The following is a 12,651-nucleotide window of genomic DNA, read 5'->3' on the forward strand; positions in this document are numbered from 1 at the left end:
TATTTTGCTACAGCTTAAACTAGTTTTATAGAACATAATGGAGGATTTTATATTAAACTGCCTCTTCCATGCAGTTCCTCAATCTAAGTATCGCTCAGACACAGGAAAAAAAAAAAAAAGGCACGTGTGGTTTGACTTTCATCAGAGCTGAGTTTCCTCAGCAGAAGTTAGTGATAAGTATGATTTGAATATAAATTTCTAAATACTTGGAAAACCAGATTACAGATATCTTAGATGGAACACCCAACATTACTTGAGTTAACCTGATTTAACTGCTTCGGTTTTAATCTCAGTACTGTGGTATTCCATATATACAACATAAACAGTTTTTCTTTCAATCTTTACTAAAATGAATTAAGTAATAACAACAGAAATTGCAAAATGGAAGGTGATTATTCCGTATTCAGTGCAGGCTGCAATAAACTGTAAGTAATTCATGGAGCAGTATACTGCACAAAATAGCAAACTGTTCATAGGACCATGCAACTATCAGACCTAAATTATGCTGTATGTCACTAAATCTAATTTCCTGCAATTGCAGCCAACCACATAATCTAATCCTTTTCCTAAATGTTCCAAATTGGTTTTAGGGACTATGGAATTGCTTCCCCATAACAGGAGAAGCCATAACCGAGCCATCTCTGGATTTTACTGACCTTTTTGCCAGAAACTTCTAATGCTCAATCTGAATTTATTCCTGGGAAGTTTCTATCTGTTCTTGTGCTAATGTTTTCCTTTAGAATGAAATTTCATATATTAAGCTACATGAACAAAGATTTTGTGACAGATTGGAATATGGCAGAGAGACAGACTGCTTCCTTCCCTAACATTTGTTTCACTCTGAATTCATCTTTCATGAGCTTGGATGGCAAGAACTATTGTAGATGAGATAGCTCCTGCACATCAAATAACACAACTGCTGTCCAACACTACCGTAACCAATGTCATCTAGTACACTTGCCTCTTCCACAGCCATATCACACCGGTGACTCATAAATCATTCTGTGATCAACCACACACTGCAGTCGTCCCCACCACAGCTGTTTCCAGTCAGCGAGCTCACAAATTATCAGAAACTCTCAGTATTAGTCCCAAAAAGCACTTGTACTTCATACTCTTAAATTTCATCCCTTGTATATTATTCCAGTCCTTACAGTCATTCAGGTCTTCCTGGATATTGCAGCCTTCTTCTGCGTTAATGATAGATGTACTTTTTGCTATTGGCAAACTCAATTATCACACTCTTGTATCTCCATACTAAGCTTATTAATGAAATTATTAAACAAGAACTCTTTAAAGACTGACCCTTGAAGAGCTCCAGTAATCATAGTCTTGTAACAGCACTTTCCCTTTCAATATCACTTGTTATCTTCCTTTTAGCTAGCTTCCTCCCTCGCAATATCATGCTTTCAATAAATAGTGAGCACTGATTATCACATGCACTGCATGCACACTCATTAGGCAGGACTCCTGCAGATATAATATGTTCTTATTTGCGTAAAGACTGTCTAATGATGCATATTTACCTAGAGACCAAAGTAAGGATTTATATAAATTTAGAGAATTTTTTTAATAATCAAAAATGTCTTTTTCTATGGTACTATTTGCAAACACGAGTTGAATCTGATACCATAATACTAAGAGGTATAGAGTGTTAAACTCTAGTTTTTTGCTATTATTAAGGCAAAAGTTTCATAAATAATGAAATATTTTAGAGGTTTCATTTTGAAAAATCATGCCTTGTTTCATTACTGAGCTAAATTAAAAACAATTTAAAAGACTAAATGTTACATGGAATAAATGAATAAAATTCTTAATGACTCACAATGAAGTATGTTTAGTGAATCCAAACTAAGAAAAACATATTTTGAGTAAAAAAGTCTTGGATTGACATAAAATGAATGTACTTTCTGATTGTTTTGATTTTGCAATGGAACAAAAAAAAAAATTATTTAACCCACCTCTACTTTTATAGGCAGCATGAATTCTGATCTCCTTATATGCCAACTCCATCACTTTGCGGGTTTAGTGTTCTTTTAACACAGGTTTTTCAATTTAAAATTAAACAGCAGTGTGGCAGAGACAGCTCTGGTCAACAAGGCCAAGTGCCGGGTCCTGCACTTGGGCCACAACAACCACTACAGGCTTGGGGAACAGTGGCTGGAAAGCTGCCTGGTGGAAAAGGCATTGGACTAGATGATCTTTTGAGGTCCCTTCCAATCCCTAGCATACTGTGATACTGTGATACTGTGAAAAGGACATGGGGCTGTTGGTGGACAGCCGGCTGAATATGAGCCAGCAGTGTGCCCAGGTGGCCAAGAAGGCCAACAGCATCCTAGCCTGTATCAGGAATAGTGTGGTGAGCAGGACTAGGGAAGTGATCGTCCCCCTGTACTCGGCACTGGTGAGGCCCCACCTCAAATACTGTGTTCAGTTTTAGGGCCACTACAAGAAGGATACTGAGGTGCTGGAGTATATTCAGAGAAGGTCAACAAAGCTGGTGAGGGGTCTAGACAACAACTCTTATGAGAAGCAGATGAGGGAACTGGGGTTGTTTAGCCTGGAGAAGAAGAAGCTGAGGAGAGACCTTATTGCTCTCTACAACTACCTGAAAGGAGCTTGTAGTCTCTTCTTCCAAGTAACGAGCAATAGGAGAAGAGGAAATGGCCTCAAGTTCTGCCAGGGGAAGTTTAGATTGGATATTAGGAAAAAATTCTTCATGGAAAGGGTTGTCAAGCACTGGAACAGGCTGCCCAGGGAAGTGGTGGAGTCGCCGTCCCTGGAGGTATTTAAAAGATGTGTAGATGTGGTGCTGAGGGATGTGGTTCAGTGGTGGACCTGGCATTGTTAGGTTAATGGTTGGACTTGATGATCCTAAAAGTCTTTTCCAACATAAATGATTCTATGATGCTACGACTGTGTCCCACTATCCACAATCATAAATTCTGGAGAAGGTGGGACTAATGGAGGAGTGATATTGCCTGCAAATCTCCCCAGTCTCTGCAAGAAAGCATTTCGTGCAGGAACAAACACAGTGCCACATGCACAAACAAGCCTGTAGTTCTAAGATGAAGACATAGAAACAGCCACATGCACATTTGAGGTAATGTTTTTGTATTGGTCCTCAGAAAAAGCTAGAAGCAGCTTGAAACAAAGATAAAACCCAGTCACAGGAAAGCAACAACATTGACAAGAGTGGGCTAATGCGGAAAAAAATGTCAAGGAAAATCACCCAGGAAACTATTGTATCACATGCATATGGCACAAATAAAAAGTTGTTTACTGGGATGGAAAAAAACAATTGTCATACATATCAGGGATTGTGTACAATACAACTCAGTATTGATTTGAAGGCATAAAATGTCATGCTGTTTTGCATAATTAACTCCTGGCAGAAACACTTATGGAATAAAAAACCCTACAGATTTGTTCATGATATACTTAAAAAAATATACTTCTAACAGATACTTCCTATGTCAGAGTGATTACATGTACCCTAGCAACCAGGATGTTATTGAAATTCTACATAGAAGTGCATGAGTCATCTTAAGAGATGTAGTAAGTGTAATAATGAATGTTTAATGAATGGCAGAATCAGTAAGCTACAAGCTAGATTTATAAATGTGCAAAGCTTGGTGACTTCATTTTTTTCATAAATGTGCTGATAAGAAAGGATAAATATCTGTTATTTTTTTCAACACAATGTTAAGTAGTATTTTCTATGTTGTCAAGTTCTTTGCCTTATTTATCATCTGAAGCTTTTTACACAGTAACTTCACTTATCTCCGTCGTAAGGATTTGTTCTAAAAACATACATCGTATCTCTCTTATCCTGCCCAAAATCTGAAAAAGAGTCTTCTCTACTGCTGTGTGGCTACAAGTGTCATATATCTAAGTTACAGAAAACATCCATATAGTGTATGTTATATGCCTTCCCTGACACCAGTTTCCTGATGCCTCAGCTCTGATCTTCGATACACAGAGGCATTACCCGTTTTTTTAAATGAGTGTTTTGTAGTTACTGCACACAATTTGCACAGTATGCTGCTTCAAAGAGCATCACAAGGCATTTGAAAAAAAAAAAAAAAAGTGGAAATAGAATTAAGCCCCAAAGTAAAATTTCTTTGCACCTAGGGGATCTGAAAATGCCCTGTTTCATGACAGTACTGTTGCGTTCGTTACAAGGTTGAACCCCAGTTACTTGGGACTCTTTCCTAAGCAGCAGTCTAACTACAAAATAGCCTATTATAAAGTCTACAACAACACATAATGGAAATGTACGCTTAAGTAAAAAGTAAAAACACACTTTTTTTTTTTTTTTTCCACAAGTCTTGCTTGAAGTACTCAATATATTATATAAATGCAAGGTTCAAGGTTGAAAGAGCATTGATGCATTCTAAAATGACAGTTCTCACATTCCTACCATAGACAACATATTTGCTTCTCCTTACTTTTCCAGCCTCTATTCACCAGCTTAACTGTATTTATTGCTACTGCGTTTCAGGCTAATTTGCGTAGAGCATCAGTTAATGCCAGCTTAAAGATTTTTTTTTAGTATGCAGCCGTTAATTGATGCTGTGTATGCCAGTCATATTTTGTTGTCAAAGGGTTTTTTCTTAAAATTCCTTTTATGAATCAGGAACAAATTCTGATTAGTTATCAAACAGGTACAGAAATTAATCAGAAGTTTCTGAGAATTGGAAATTCCTAGAATAGTGCATGAATGAGAAATAGGCCTTTGTAAAAACACTGTCCATGCGGAGACCTAAAAGTTACTGGAGGGAGGAGGTGCCTTTGACAATATAAAACTTGTTATTGCTTTAACATAGACTGAGAATGATGCACATCTAATCCAAACTAAGCTCAGGTTTCACTGACTGTTCCTCATAATTTGCGCAGGCTTTGTGGGATCACTGTTCATATTAGTCCAAAGCACAGCACACGTTTTTCATGCAAAATGAGACTACATCAGTTATGGTTAAGCCAAGGGATGGCTTTTTAACAGTTCAGAACCCTTATTTATAGACGTTAAACTTGAGGCACAAATCCATTCTTTCAGTCTGCGCTGAAAGAAAAGCAGAGGCAAAGAGCATCTCGGAGAGGCAGGGTGAATGAAAACCTGTCACTTTTTCTGATGTAACTGAATCTAGGGTGTGGTGCGCGCTTACTATCTTATCGTGGAACCCATCCCTTGCTCTGTTTACAGTAAGGTACTGAGCAAGCCAGGCTTTTGCAGCTCTTTTGAAGTCACTTAAAAAATTCTACTACAGTTATCAGCACTTGCACCACCAGCAGCATCAAAACCAGACAGAATTTCTCAATGTAGTTTTCATTCTCAATTTAGAAAAAGGAGAAATAGTTAAGACTGTAATTCACTCTCAAGATCCTTGCGTTTTCTAAGTAGCCAAAGAAATGAGTGCTTAAGAGAAGAATCCTTAAGAAGAGATCTTAAGAGTAGAAGAAACTAGTAATTTGTATTAATTCTTCATAAGGAGTCACTTATTTGATTTTTTTTTTCTGCTTTTAAATGATCCAGAAAAAGATGTTTAAAATTGCTCACAGAGTCGATAAACAAATCCCCTCTAATCTGCAGGAAGATTTAAAAAAAGTTAGCTGTGAACAGCTCTATTTTCTGGTGTATTGGTGACTGAAGTCCTCAGATGTTGTTTTTGTTCTGGTTAATTATACAAGAATCAACTATAAGGATGCTGCACTATGTAGTTGAATCGATGTTTATAGTCTTTCATGGGCATCAGCACACTAAGCACTAAAGACATGGACAAAGTGCGTGCTCTTGCCTGACCAAACTTTGTCTAAACAGGCAAAAGGGGAAATGAGAGATGAGAACCTGACCAAAATTACACAATTGACTAATAGCAAACAAAGGAATCAAGATTTCCTGCATTTAAGCCCGATAAGCAGTATATCAGGCTGCTTTTCGCCTGTAGAACTTACAGGGCAACGAAATACTCCATTTTTTTCACTTGCTAGAATGTGGGTAGCATATTGGATTAGGACACACAGGTTTGGGTCCTCTGGTTTTGCCTCTTGTTTTCAGTCTGGTTTCCTAAGGAAATGAAACTTGTGCAATCACGGTGGGCGTGGATGGGTGGCTGTAGTAACTTCTGAACCTGCTGGCAAACCCTAGCAAAATTGGACACAAAGTATTGGTCTCAAAGATAATGTAATTCAAAGGGATTGGTCTCAAATGCAATGGAATACAAATGTTGTGCAAATAGGGGGACAGCTGTAGGTGCCAGAAGGTAGCCTGAGAGCAAGAAAATTCACATGATAGAAATCATACAATTTTAGTGTCCATGTTAACAGAAACACTCACTGACCTCTTCAGTTAGGTTTTCACGTTTTCCTCTGTATGAAGAAAGCTATTCATTAAAAACCCAACAACAAAACGGAATCTCATGAAACAACGCAACATTAGGAACTGGAGCTTAAAGGAAGAAAACCAAATACAGTATTATTCATAATACAATAATGAACTAGAATAATTGTTCATGCATGGATGGCATATGGATCTCTCCCTTCAGCCTGTGGGTATCACAACTTTATGAACAGCCACAAACCCATTCAGATTTCCTCTGTGCTTCAGAGGGTAAAACTGGTGGTAGCAGAAAGCCCCACTGCTGTATTTAAAGGAAGAAGGAAGAAACAGATGAAAACTGGGATGAAGCAGTGTTCATGATTGAGAATATTTAGTTAGTGGTCTCAGGTATTATACTTTGACAAGGTCTAGTCAAAAATATCAGTGTAGACTCATTGAGGCTCGGGGAAGGCAATGGTTCAACTTCTAGCATCAGAATATGCACTTTGAGCATCTGTCTCATGTTGGAACTTATTTGCTCCTTTACAAGCACTGCTCCACTTTCTAACGGCGAGATACCCTGCCAAGAGTGGGTGAACGAAGCTGGAGAGCGGGTACAGATGTTTTGTTTGAGTCCAGCTGAGCAGGTCAGAAGATTTCTTTCTCGTTTTAACACAAGAGTTGCAGTATAATTCAGTTTTCCACTCTCAGTAACGTGAACAACCTTCAACCAAAACAAAGCACACAATCTCCATTGTGTCACACACATTCACTTAGCACAAGTATAAAATGGAGGGAGAGAAGCTGAAACTCTACGACCTTTTTACATGGGATGGGGTAGGAAATGTTTTTATTCTGGTTGCTATAGTAACAAATACAGAAAAGGATGATTGCACAATCACTGCAATTACACATTTAAAGAGGGTGGTACTTTCAGACAGTTGTAACAACTGCAATGCAAGAAAGTACTGTAATCAAGGCAAGATGGAAGCACAAGTCAACACCATGCTTATGACGTATTTGTTGGCTTATGATGGAGTATTTGAGAAAGGAAGGCTGGCTCTTGGTTAAGATGTTAGCATCAGACTTTTGACATCTAAATTCAGTATTTTGCCCTTCCACAGCTTTCTTTTGTGACCTTGACCATATCACGCAGTTCAGATCCAGTGAAACTGTGTTGAATAAAAGTTACGAGCAGTAACAAGCCAGTTTAGGTGCTTGGCCATGGAGCAGAATCCAGAACCTTAAGTTACTCAAATTGAAAACAGGCTGCATTCTGAGCTGGGAGCAGCTGAACATAGTTTAATAACATAATTTCTTCTGAGAGATCATATCTTAACTTACAGCATATGAGGTACATAAGTGGTCTTCGCGGAAAGGAGGCGCTTCTTTTACTTGAGGTTCTGGAATCTCTCAAGATAGGTTCCTTTCAAAGGGCAGAGAAATCCACACTCTCTTTTTGTAATATAACTAAATTCACTGGCCTAGATGCTAGGAGCCCTCATGGAGATGTTCTCACTCATACAGAGTGCTCCAGCACTCACGATATCATTATATGAGATGCCAAGGTTCAATTCCATCCGCTGACTCTGGAAATTCAAATCTTACCTCCTGCATACCAGTGGAAAAACGTCTTAAATGCCAGGCTATAGGATATTTAAAAGGGAAGGGTGCTCTCACACTCTCCTATTCAATAATTAAAGATCCTTGTACGCACAGGGAATGCGTACCAGAACACATTCTTGGGAAGGGAAGAAATTAGGTTCCATTTCTGTTGTATTTAATATTAAGTAGTCCCTGGATCAAGCTTTTCAAGCAGCATAGCCAGAGGAGCTATGGATTTGGATTGGTGGGGGCTTACTAGCCTGTGCAGAAACAGGTCTTTAGATGCCACCAGGTTGAGGAAGCAGCTATGTCAGCGTATTAAGAATTTTAACTTGGATCTAAAGAATCTGGAAAACAAAATACCGTATGGACTGAGATGTCTATCTTGCCGAACAGTTGTCTGTTAGTAAAATGACAATGTTGGTAGTTCCCTACCTGCCCAGGTTATGTGTTATTAACTACATTAAAACTGTGAGAAAATCAGAAATTACCACCACACAGCCATGGAAGATAAAAATACAACTGTCAATGATTTAACAAAGTTAAATAGCTTCAAATGAAAAGATCCCTTTAAGCAATTTTTCAAAGTATCAAAAAGATTAAAAGAATTAAAAAAACACAAAAAAGCATAGTATTTAATCAGTCAAAAGATAGCACAAGGACTTTGTATAGTGGGAAGTTTTTGTTGTTTTTCAAACCATAACTAATTGCAGAGCACTTTGAATTCAAATTGTCTTGTTAAATAATCTGCCTTGTGAGACACAAAGAGAAAGATGAGATACAAAGAAATAAAAAAGGAAAATGAGATATTTGCATAATAGATAAAATCAAATTTAAAAAAAACAAAACTGACACATTCTGGTCTATACATAAATGGCAGAAAAATGAAAGAGAGAAGGCACGTGTATGAGATAAGCTAACAAGCTAAATAGCTGGGGTGACCTCCTCTTATCCCTGATGTTTCCAAACCCACTGAGATTAGAGATCAGGAAACAGGAGAATGAGGTAAATGATGAAAGTAGTGTTGAGGGATACAAAAAATGCTTGAAAAGGTGGCTGCATATTAACTTGAACTGAATATAGGTAAATACAGGCAGTTAAAAGAATATATGAAAACAAAAGAAAAAATCAATAAAATTTCAGTCCTGTGTGGTACACCTAAGCAAGTGCTGCAATCTACAGAGCTCCAAAGGAACAACTTCCTATGGAAGCAAGTCAAACATTAAAATTGTATCTGTTTATCTGAGCATCATCACCACAACTATTAGCGTAGCACAGTCTTGAAAATTTGTATGAAAATGAAATGGTCTAGCACATCTACATACTTGCCCCACTTCAAACAGTGATGAACAATGTTGTAAAGTCACTATGGCATGTGAACGCTTCCCACTGGTGGGTCAAACTGAATCCTCAGTAACTAGTGCATAAGTACACAGTGTGTCAGAGAAATCATAAAAGCTAAGTAAAAGAGGTATAAGGTTTTGAATCTTAATCAGCAATTACTCCTACAGGGTGCTACTATCTGTTTATCTGCCACCCGTCCTGCAAAAAAGCTGAGGGATCTACAGACCTATTTTGTTTAAGTGTTTGAACTATTTTTTCGTTGCCACAACCACAGGCTGAGACAAAAGCACCTTCCTGCCTGAATACAAAGTCTGCACCTTGTAAATTAGTAAGTTGCATATTGGTAGAATCTAATGCCCATTTAAGTACAATTTTCCTTCTTTATTTCAAACTTTCACTATCAGATTATTTTCAGGTTGTCACAAGACTTCACTGTTGATGTTTATACCACAGGATTTTAGAAGCTTTCAAATGTGTTAAAGTACTATTTACTCTTTTTTTACAGATGATTGAAAAGACAAAACAGAAAGCTGCAAACTAACAAGTTAAAAAAACCCCACTTCTAGTTGAGGCTACAAAAAGTTTTGGATACTTTACCTAATCGTCTTGTAGCCTGACTACCAGAAATCTTAGTACGAAAGGTGCTCAGCGTATCTTGACAACTGTGTGTTGTTTTCTAAGTTAGATGTTCACAGAGACACCTATAATTAGAGATTATGTTCCTGAATCTAACAATGTACTTGGGCTAGAACTTTACAAGAACCCCTTAATATTGCCCCTCAAGGAGCTCCTAACAAATAAGGATTTCTTTTAAACCAGATTAATTTTCAGCATATGAATTTTCAGCCTGTTCCTCTTTGCCACTTTAAAATAAATAGCGGGTTTAAATGTGTGTGCTGAATTGGTGCCTAAATACCTTCAAATCATGTGATTATCGATATAGTAATGAACATTGGTTTTGGTATATATTTGAAATTATATTCTGTTCAGCACCGCTATAGCTACTCTCCCTGATTAAAACTGAATCCAGCAATAGGTAATGCTTCTAATCCAGAAAAGTGACGATAACACTTGACAATATTGCTATTATGAGCAGTCCTTTAAAACAGCTTTAAAGCTTGGAAGGTAAGCAGCTATAAAACCGGCAGGAGAAGGAAAAGATCTTAGGAGTTCAGGAAAACCTGCATAATTTAGGTCTAAGTAATTGAGATTTCCCCTGTACTCATTTTACAACTAGCCACAATGGACCACAAATGAAGGCGATCCATTATTTTTGCTTACTCAAAATTTTCTTTATTGCATTCGTTGCCTGATCCTATTCGCAACAGAATTTATTGCAACGTGTCTAATAAATCCAGCAAACTGAGGTACAGGTCTTACATTCCCTTCATGTAAGTAGAAGTCTGATGGTATCAATATAGGAGAGTTAAGTATTCATCTATAAAGAGCATAAGCACAGTTTTGTCAGTATTTTGGTCACCCACCTCTTCAAGGTATTTTCTCCTTTCGTTCTTAATATCCCTAAGAACTAGAGAGACTGACCAGTGTGTTGGCTTATCCTGATGATATTCTTCAGGACAAAGTAGAAATTCAACAAAGAACTGTTGTGTGTAACAATTTTTGTAAACAGCTTTGTAAAATAATAGGATTTTTTCTAACTAGCTCCAAATATGTTATGAAACCAGTTATGTTACCAGTTTTGCTCAATGGAAAAGGCATCAAATAAACTCTTCAGTCAACTACCCTTCCTTCTGGAAATAGCCTCCAGGTCAAGCACACAAGAGACAAATGGAGACTGAGAAAGATTAATCTTTCCCTTAATGCATACATACAGCTGGTAAACTTAACATTTTCAGCCCACAACTAAGACTAATTTTTTTTTATTTTAAATAATGGCCAACTTAGTGTTAATCCTTGTATCAAGGATTAACATGACCTTGGCAGCCACTGCTATTATCTGCAGCCACGCTGCCTTTGTTCTTATCCCTGTTCTGTTCTACTGATCTCCCGGCACCAAGGACTCAGTGGGTTGCTGGAATGGGTTTGAGGGCTCTTCCTCCCCTCTCTTCTCGCTTCCTCTCTTCTCCAGCTGACTCACGCACTGAGCACACTGAGAGAAACGGAGAGAGGGACGAGCAAAACCCGGTGAGAAAGGAAAAGAGCATTTCCCTTAGAGGGATGCAAAAGGAAAGAGAGTCCTTCAGCAGAGGAGTATGGGCCTTATCTATGGGGCATATCATGTCCACCCATGTTTTCAGCACTCAATCCAGTGTTCAGATCAGCGCAGCCTTGCACTTCAGGGTGAAATCCCCTTGGAAAAGGTTCCTGCCTTGCAGATGAGATCAGAAAGGGCAGAGAAACACCACTTCCTACACACGCACGTCCTGTGAAACCCCTGTGATTACTCCTCATTTCTCCTCACCTCAGCTGTCACTCTTGCTTCTTCACACACTCCCTACTTTGTCACTGGAAATAACAAGGGCAAAATCATTAATACTGGTCTCGACCACTGCAGTAGCAAAACTAAATTTTGCCCATTCAGTTTGGAAATTTTGAAGCAGCTCTGTCAGAAACAAACCACATGGAAATCACATCTACATTTCCTTCCAACTGGAAGAAGCATTGTAATTTTAGCCGCTATTAGCTAAATAGAAAAAAAAAGTAAATATTACATTAAACCCTCTCCTATCATACTTTCAATGGGACTGTTATATCCACAACATTTATCTGTGGAAACACTTTAAAAAGGTTAAAACAATACACTTAATATATTTCTAGTGAGTGGTGTCTTGCCTCTTGCTGATGTCCAAGAGATATCCTGTAAAGGAAGTAGCTAATCACTGTCTCCTTGGAAAATGTTTACAAAGGGACGTTTGGGATGATGTTATCTACATCCTGTTTAAGTAGCTGTTTTGTTCTTCTAAAACAGATGGTGAACCAAAAAGAAGCATTCTTAGTAGTATTGTTATGCTTTTCCTTTCTGTATCTTGAGCCTAACTGTCTCTAGACAGTAGTTCTTTCAGTGGTACCAGATGTTTTTCACCTTATCTTTCCATGCTTTATACACATGCAGTTTAAGAAAGAAGGTGCTGCAGCATGGTTGGGGTTTTGGGGGGAGGGGGAGGGGGAGGAGTAAGGGAAGTAGATTCATTTTTGTGCAATTCTTATCAAAATCAATCAGTAAATTGTATGTACGCATAAGCATCCTGAAGACCTGAATCAAAACTGATCAAACATGTTAATTACAGGACAACCAGATGATCAGGCTCAGTCAACATGGGTTCATGAGGGCAGGTCCTGCTTAACGAACCCAATCTCCTTGTATGACAAGGTGACCTGCTTGCTAGAGGAGGGAAAGGCTGTGGATGTTATTAACCTAGACT

The sequence above is a fragment of the Vanellus vanellus genome (genome assembly GCF_965231255.1).
Source record: "Vanellus vanellus genome assembly, chromosome: 6".
In the NCBI taxonomy this organism is placed as follows: domain Eukaryota; kingdom Metazoa; phylum Chordata; class Aves; order Charadriiformes; family Charadriidae; genus Vanellus; species Vanellus vanellus.